The sequence below is a fragment of the Hemicordylus capensis genome, chromosome 1, assembly GCF_027244095.1.
Source record: "Hemicordylus capensis ecotype Gifberg chromosome 1, rHemCap1.1.pri, whole genome shotgun sequence".
In the NCBI taxonomy this organism is placed as follows: Eukaryota; Metazoa; Chordata; class Lepidosauria; order Squamata; family Cordylidae; genus Hemicordylus; species Hemicordylus capensis.
Window position 1 is genome coordinate 40608401 of NC_069657.1, and position 9220 is coordinate 40617620.

Consider the following 9220-nt stretch of genomic DNA (forward strand, 5'->3'; position numbering starts at 1 on the left):
CACTTTACTGTCATTTCCACCACAGAGTAGACTCCTGTATGGGCTCCAACATGTTCTAAGAATTACAATTGTGGACAGCTCCATTTTACTATTTGTATTTCCTCAGGTTCTAGACACAGGAGAGGGTGCTAAGAAGTATGTCAATCCAGCGATCCACTAGGATGATGACAGAGTAATACTGACCAAGGTGCATCCCTGGAAGTCAATGGGATCCATCACCCGTTGGGGCTGAACAATCTGAATAAGTCCCCCACCCTTGCAAGATCAGAAACTGCTAGTATCCTGCACTCCACCAGGTAATGGTTGGGCCATAGCGACAGAGTAATTTGGTTACAAGCATTGGGTCTTTGGTCATATGCGATGTTAAAAATCCAAAAATCCATCTGGAGTGGCTATGCTTTTCTGCTCGATTGCACCAATGAAAGTAAAAGAAGGTAGGTTTGTGCTTAGGAATTTTGTATGTTGCCTTTTTTAATTTCAAGTTTCCTGTCCTCTGCTCTATGAAAAGACCATTGGTTCAGGGGATGGAAAGCACATGTTCCCATTATCCTTTCCTGTTCATCAATGCTGATCTGTCACATGTCACATTTTCTCTCCTTGGAGGCATATGGTGAGTGTTAGTGATAATAGCTGCAGCATGTCGATCCAAGCCTGACAAGTCTTATCTGACACACTAGATGGCTGAGTGACGTTTACCTTGACAGATGGAAGGGGGCTGGGAGGATTTTTGACACTCCCCTCTCTGCTTCCAAGGATGCTCTGACTACGTACAAAAAATTGTCCTTGGAATACATACAGAAACAAAGAGGAGCGTTTCAAGGAAAAAAAGCTTGAGTCTCCTTAAGGAAATACAAGCTTTTACATAATTGGTACAGAAAGAAATCAAACACCATTTCTCTTCCTGCCACTTCTTCACTGTCAAAGTCTCTCTCTCTCTCTCTCTCTCTCTCTCTCTCTCTCTCTCTCTCTCTCTCTCTCTCTCTCTCACACACACACACACACACACACACACACACATACACCTGGTTCACACATGAATCCATGGTTAACTGGATTTAACCCTAACTGGAGTTAAAAATCCTAACTCCATTTTGTGCTGCAGATGTACAGAAAACAACTCCATTTAGCCTAACAGGAATTGAAGGAGAGGGGAGCCCCTCCAAGGCTGAAATGTCAAGATAAGATCCGAAACAAGCTGTAGCTATGAAGGGTAGATGAAATAGTAACTGCTTTTCTGAGTTTTGAGAAAAAATTGGTAAATGATTCAGTTCAATGGGCTTTCTTTTCAGTAAGTGACAGTTCTCTCTCCCTGCCCTGGACTGCTCAATTGCCTTGCAGTAAACAAATGGGATTGCACAGAAGTAAATGATTTAGTTCAATGGGCTTCCTCTTAAGTAAGAGTGCATAGGATTGCAGCTGTAGGACTGCAGAGAGAGGCACTTAACTCTGTTAGAGGGGAGTCAGCATTTGGGCGTAATGCTTCTGTGGCATTGGTGGCAAATCATAGGAAACATCTAGGGGATGAATTGCATTTATTTGGGGAAGATTGCAGTTAACATTTGAGACTTAACAGTGGTTTTTCATGTTGGGGCATACTGCTGTTTCAAACCCAGTTAGCATTAAATACACTTAAACTATACGTGGGAACCGGCTCATATTCTCTCTCTCCCCCTACCTCCTTTCTTCCTTCCATTTAAAAAATCAATACCATTGTTATAGCCATCATGTTTTCCCAAAACAATTAAAAATTGCTCCAAATCAACAGGAGATAATATATACAGAAACAGGTGCTGCACGCAAAATCAAGTGCTATGCACACATTTTCTGGGGAGAAATACAATCCAGTCCAGGCTCTATGTGCACCCCAACCAGGTTGCCTTAGACAGAGCTGCTCATTTGCTTGAGCAGGAGTGAACCCGGTTTTTCATTCCCCATCCCCTCTCACTCTGCCACAGATCACTGAGCAGGACTGAATCTGGTTTTTTGTTCCTCAGCCCCCTCCTACTCTTCCACAGATCTTATGCTATTCAAAGGATTGTGGTAGAATCTGGGATTACATTTTCACCCCCCAGGAAACACTCTGCAGCTCCCACTCATACATTGGATTGTGACCAAAATCTACAGCTATGATGTCAACAATAATACAATGATCTACAGTGCTAACCAATTTCTCATTTTAACAAAACTTGATTCATTGAAACCCATTGTTGCACAGTTGTGGAAGGGGATCCAGAAGTTGGGCTGAGCCAAATTTTTGTAGATAAACATTTCAGTGCACAAAAAAGAGGGCTGGGAAGCAACATGTTTTCTGACTTGCCCCACTTTATATTTTTACCATGTTTCACTCCTGTTTGGCAGGTGCTTTGCCTCTTTTTTTTTTTTTTTTAAGTAAAGGCCACTCTTCTTGCTAGCTATATGTTTAATCCAATCAGGGATCACGTAGTCAGTATGATCTCATAGTGGCATGTAGCCAATCGGATTTGATTACACAATATCATCACAAAACTAAATCTAAGTGAAGGCAATGATTCCTGCCCCCATTCTGAATGGAAAAACAGTTTTGCCCCATTTTTTAGGTAGCCCCATGCATTGTTGTAAAAAAATGGACAATATTTCACAGGAGCTGATCCCCCCTCGCCAAAACACACTCATCCATTTGAGCTCACTCAGATCCAGAAGTCTTTTTTCTTATACTCTTTAATCAAACCCTGCAGAAATACGAAGCAAGAACTTGTATAATACTGACCACTTCCAGAGTCATGAGCACTGATGGGACATCCACAAACATGGCCTTCACTTTTGCCTGCAGCATTTCTCCCCTATTTGGTAAATCTTTGTGCTTCTCTTTTCTCTCTTTTCAGACTGAAAAGTTGGATAGCTGATGTCTCTCTGGCAGTGTGGTTCCCCCTCCTCCATATGTAATATGGAGATGTAATATAGCTCTATTGATTCAAGATCAGGACTGGCCTTAGAATGAAGCACTTGGAATATAATCTACCATTTTGGATCGCATTGAAAGCTTTCCTTTATTTGGATCAGTGTTAAAAGAAAAGTTCTCTCTAATCCAGTTCCTTTCATATAAAGGATCCTCTTCCTCTTGGTGAAAATGAGCATTAAATGAGTAGTGGAAATTAGCATTAGGGATGATTCCACATCCTTGTTGTCTTTCTTCCATGGCCTTAGTTTCAACAGCAGTGCTCCTCCAGAAAATACTATCATACTGGGGGAAGATTTGGCTGAACTTTTATCCATGACATGCTAGTTTTCTATGTCAAGGGAACATTTCCCCCACTGGGAGCATACAAACCTGCACACCCATACTCACACTTGGAGCCTGTAGACCAGGAAAAGCTTTCCCTGTTGACTCTCCTGCTTATGTAATTATCTCTCAGGCCATCAGCGATGGGCTCTCTTTGAAACGGTTGCTCAGGATTGCCACAGTGTTTGTGAAGGAGGAATTTGTGAAAGCCCAGTAGGCCATTTCCAGCAATGGATTTAGAAAGATCATCTTTAATCTAAATTAAGCCCAGAGCTCAGACCTTTTTATTCCTATGGTCAGCTTCTCTTGGCTGTAAACTCCCATTCTGGTATTTTTTAAAAGGAAAGTGATACATTCTTGTTCCCTTTTTGCCAAGGAAAGCCCCTTTGTAACAAATGTGGCATTAGTTAAAGCTGGAACATTTACCTTTCTTGGTATGTAATTATAATTCTCAAGATGTATAACTCTTTCAGAACAATCACCTGTTTCAGTGGTTTAATTACTTAAATATTTTGCCAGCCTGTGCTACAGTGGGAATAACAGTGACCCACTCCTCCTTTCATTGTTCAGGAACATATTGATTCTTTCCACATTGCCTATTGAGGGGTCAGTCAGTCAGTGATTGATTGATTGATTGATTGATTAAATGCCATCAAGTCGGTGTTGACTCTTAGTGACCACATAGATAGATTCTCTCCAGGATGATCTGTCTTCAACTTGGCCTTTAAGGTCTCTCAGTAGTGCATTGATTGTTGTCATAACCGTATCCATCCTTCCATCCATGACCACCTTGCTGCTGGTCATCCTCTTCTTCTCTTTCCTTCAACTTTCCCCAGCATTATGGACTTCTCAAGGGAGAAAGGTAGGTTTTTGCATAATGTGTCCAAAGTATGATAGTTTGAACCTGAAAATTCTGGATTGATTTGTTCTATGATCCATTTGTTTGTTTTCCTGGCTGTCCATGGTATCTTCAAAAGTCTTCTCCAGCACCAAAGTTCAAAAGTGTCAATGCTTTTCTATCTTGCTTCTTCAAAGTCCAGCTTTCGCATCCATAGAGTGTCATGGGGAAAACCATGGTCCGAACGATTCTAATCTATGTAGGTGTAGACACGTCATGGCATGTAAATATCCTTTCCAAGGCCTTAATTGCAACTCTACCAAATGCTAGTCTGCAGCATATTTCTTGACTGCTGGATCCTTTACTGTTGACGGTTGATCCTAAAAGGCAGAAGCTATCCACCACTTGTCTTCATTGTCAGTTCTGAGGCTGGTTGCTGTACCAGTCAGTAACCCTGGTACTCTTGCTGTACCAGTCAATATTCCTATCAATTTTAAGAATACTGCATGACTAATTAGGTGCCTGCCTGGTAAAGGCCTTTTAAATGATCTAAAATGAAAACAAAGCAAAACAAAACACTAACAACTTTTACATTCCATTAGGGCCCATTTCATTCCTTGTATTCACGGCCTAGTTTGATACTCTAGTCTGAAATTGGAATGCCACAAATATCCATGGTTGGTTTTTTTTTTTTTGTTGTTGTTGTTGTTCTTTATTTTTTGCTGTAATAGGGAAACCAGAAATTTTCTGTCAGAAACAGCCAGAGACTTGAGAATATTGGCAATGGATCAGCAAAAGGGGAAGGAGAACAACAGCAAATGGATGTGCAAGTTGTTGTATAGTTAATCCAATTGTATATGTAATTCCCAATAATGCTGCAGATTTGGATTAGGCAACTAAGAATGGGCCAGTTCCGATGATACTTTCAACATGCATTGAAAGTATTCCTCCACTAGTATACAAATGATCATCTGAATGGAAAACCACACTTTCTCTACCCTGGATTTAAATACTAGATGTAGAGGCTATTTTCATGACTGCAGGAAAGTGGGCTAAGGGAGCCCAGGCCACTTTCTTGCGGTCATGTGCTGCAACAGGAGCTGCATGGCTTCCGGCAGCAAAATCACCCTCAATGTCCCCACCCTTAAACAAGGTTAGCAGAGCAAGCACTCCGCTAACCCTGTCTATCCGATTGCGAGTCGCCACAGTGCAGCTCCGTGCAACGGTGACTCATTAGTAGACCCACAACTGGGAGGCTATAACAATTCTCCCAGCACGGGGGTCTCCCCAGCATGCCCCGCGCACTTGCACAACTAAAGCTGCTTGGGCCTCCCTCACTCACTGACATCAAAGTCCCAGACCAAACCACAAAAGGTAGAAAAGTTATTTTCACAGTTAGATTCCACACCTCATCCACAAAACTGGTGGGATCATATAATGTCATTAAGAGGATGAGATGATGAGTATTGGATAGATATGTCGCCCATAAAGCATGGTACTTTTTTCCTTTTCAGACAATTTGGAAAGCATATCTCCTACATTTTGGCAGATTGAATGTCGACAAAACTGGTGGGATCATATAATGTCATTAAGAGGATGAGATGAAGAGTATTGGATATGTCACCCATAAAGCATGGTACTTTTTTCCTTTTCTTTAAAAATATATACTGAATTGAACAATTTTTATGTTGCACTCATCTGGTAGGTTTCCAGAGTGATCTTATGCCTGTTTAATGAGAAATAAGTTTCACTATGTTGTCCTATGTAAGTGTGCATAGGATTGCAGTATCTTTCTTTCTTATTTGGTTCTCTAGAGAATATTATCCTGCAGTTATTTTGTTTTTTACTTTTTTGAGAGTGTCTGCAGAGGTAGGCAACCTTGGCTATCCAGCTGTTGTTGAACTACATCTCCCATCACCCCCAGTCACAATTTATTTATTGTAGTTCAACAACTACAAAAGTTGAAGCCTACTCTGGGAAGAGCAGAAGCAGCTTGAGGAGGTAAGGAAGCTTTTCTAAACAGAACAACATATAACCTCCCTCCCTTCAAACTAACAGAAAGAGGGGAGATTTTGATGGGCTGGTTTCTCTTTAAGGGATAGGTCCAAGTCTATGACTCTGTGTGTGTGTGTGTGTGTGTGTGTGTGTGTGTGTGTGTGTGTTAGTTATTTGCCAGGGCTAGCAAACTCCAGTGTTTTTGTTTGTCCCTGCCTGGGGGGGTGGAATCAGGTAGGGCTGTGGGAGGCCCCATATTTCTTTGACCCATATCCTGTGTCTCAGTTTATAACCTACTGTCTACATAAGAGGTGTAGGTGAAAAGAACATAGCGAAAAGGTATAGCAAACAATATATTAGAGTTTAGTGGGAGTTTAGTGGGAAGTGTATGGTGGAGCCTGGAACAAGCCCCTGTGATCACAAGGAGCCCAGTGGAGAAGAGAAGGTAAGTACAAATATCTTCCTCATATAATTACTGACCCTTCCCTCACATTCTTGAGAAAGGTTGTTTGGACAGTTAAATAGCTGACCATTACAGCCGAGACCTATCCTTCTAATAAACTATCTCTAAAGAAGGAGGAAATCTATATGACTGAAAATCAATGTTGGCTCATATTTTCCTGCAACTTCCACAAACTGTGAGGGATATGAGAATAGGCCCTCTTTCACAATTGAATCACATTTACCACTCAATTACATAGCAGCCAAATGTGGTTGAGTTCTGCTTCATATGCATGGTATAATATCTACATGATCATTTCAACATGGAACAAACTTTTCACAGCAGCACTTTCTCATATTCTCAGAATTACAAATGGGGTGTGTCAATTCATTCATTTCTTTTATCTAAACTTGTATTTTGGGATTTCTTTTTCAGATTTTTACAAAAGCAACTGGAAAATAACAGAAAGACATGCAACAATCAATCTCCCATAGGGAGAGGAGAGTTGGTCTTGTGGTAGCAAGCTTGACGCCCCCTTAGCTAAGCAGGGTCCACCCTGGTTGCATATGAATGGGAGCTCATCTTACAGTGAGCATTGTAAGATATTCCCCTTAGGGGATGGAGCTGCTCTGGGAAGAGTAGAAGGTTCCAAGTTCCTTCCTTGGCTTCTGCAAGATAGGACTGAGAGAGATTCCTGCCTGCAACCCTGGAGAAACTGCTGCCAGTCTGTGTAGATAATACTGAGCTAGATGGACCTATGGTTTGACTCAGTATATAGCAGCTTCCCATGTTCCTAATCAAAGGAACATTAAGCATTACAATGATACACAGATATGTCTGCTAATTATAAATAAAACTTTAAAATAAAATAAATTAACTTGAAGGAGCAATAAACAAATGTTTGTGACCACCTAAATATCTCAGTAATTCAATAATGGTAACAATAGGTAGTTGGTAACAATAATGGTAACAATAATTCAGCGACCAGGAACATATGTTGACATATCCCAATTTCAATGCCTAGGCCCATAATGTCTTCTGAAAGAAAAGGAAACCATCTCCCATGAGACATGTCTGCAATCTTAGAGTTCATCAGAGTTTTAATTTGGGTTGAAATTCTATCCACTATTAAAAATTTCCCACACTTGTCATACCAACTATTCATAGAGGCTTTCTGCACCTCCATCTTCTAGAAATCTGAGACTTCGCAGCAGTGAAAAGCAGAATTTCTGTGCCGTGTCCATTGGAGTAACTAGGATCTTCTTGTTGGATGAAATATGGCGTTTTCTTTGCATTTGTGCAGCCGAGTTCTAATCATGCTTACTCTGAAGTAAGTCTGCCTTATTTCAACAGGGTTTGGTTCCAAGTAAGTATGTTTAGGATTACAGCTTGTAAGTGTGTTTAGGATTACAGTCTCCCTGCAAACAAATTTGTGAAACGTTTATAATTTTATTAATGATTAACTTTGATCCCTAAGTTATCTAAATATTTTTAATTGGAGGTTAATGGATTAAATCATAATGATAGTAGATAGAACAGAGTGATACGACAGAGAGTTGAAATTCTGGTTGATATATAAGACATATGGGAGATGTGAGTTACTGCATTTGTGTAATTTTTTTTCCTATTTTTCTTCTTCCTTCCTTTCCTTGCTGTAATTCTCTTTCGTAAATAAATAAATAAATAAATGATTGCTTTTAAAAAGGCTTTAAATTGTATGCAAACAATTAGCAGGATCTTATTCAGCCATCCCAGTATCTTAATACACATAAATACCCCAATAGGAAAGCCCTGCTGGACCAAAGGTCAACATCAGCATCTTTTTTTCCTACAGGGACCAATCAGATTCTTTGAATAAGTCCATAAACAAGGCATGAAGGCACTGTTCCTCCCTAAACGTTCCCTCAGGAACTGATATTTGGTGGCATTACTGTCTTTTGATTCTGGAGCTCATGTCTAAAAGTGATTGATAGGCCTATCCTCTGTGATTTGTCTTTTCCTATCAGCGGATAAGCAAGTTTGGACTGGGTCCTGAGATACGAAGCTTCTCCACCTTCTTCTCTGTTCCCCAGCCCCATATCCTTTGTTTCAAGGACATGGTGGTAAATAAAACATTATTGGCACACCCAGTCTCTCATTCCTGTGTAAAATATATCACACACTTTCCATTCACGGAGACACACACTCTTGCATATGTGCATTCCCTAGCTCAGAAGTGTGTGTGTGTGTGTGTGTGTGTACTTACTACGTACATATATACCTCCTGAAGAGGACTCATCCTTTCTGAAGCAGAGATGAGTCATAAGAACAACAACAAAAACCAAAAACAAAACAGCCCTGTTGGATCAGGCCCAAGGCCTATCTTGTCCAGCATCATGTTTCCCTTAGTGGCCCACCAGATGCCTCTGAGAAGCCCACAGGCAAGAGCTGAGGGCATGCCCTCTCTCCTGCAGTTGCTCCCTTGTATTTAGAACAGGGCTGCCCACCCCCGGCAGAAACAGCTGGGGGGCCTAAGCTGAGCAGGACAGATTTAGAGGCATATTGCCTCTGAGGCTGGAGGTGCCCTATAGCCACCAGACTAGTAGCCACTGATAGACCCGTACTCTGTGAATATGTCTAAGCCCCTTTTAAAGGGGGTGGCCATTAAACTAGTGGCCATCACCACATCCTGTGGCAGAGAATTCCA

General features: G+C 41.1%; 1 long non-coding RNA gene across 1 annotated transcript in view; it reads left to right on the forward strand.

Moving 5' to 3' along the window:
- Positions 1-8192, forward strand: part of LOC128345718 (uncharacterized) — a 209943-nt gene extending 201751 nt beyond the window's left edge. Inside the window, exons 3-5 of the long non-coding RNA XR_008316596.1 lie at positions 107-296; positions 5612-5733; positions 7728-8192. This is a non-coding gene — a long non-coding RNA (uncharacterized LOC128345718). The remainder of the gene's footprint in view (positions 1-106; positions 297-5611; positions 5734-7727) is intronic.
- Positions 8193-9220: the final 1028 nt, after the last annotated feature.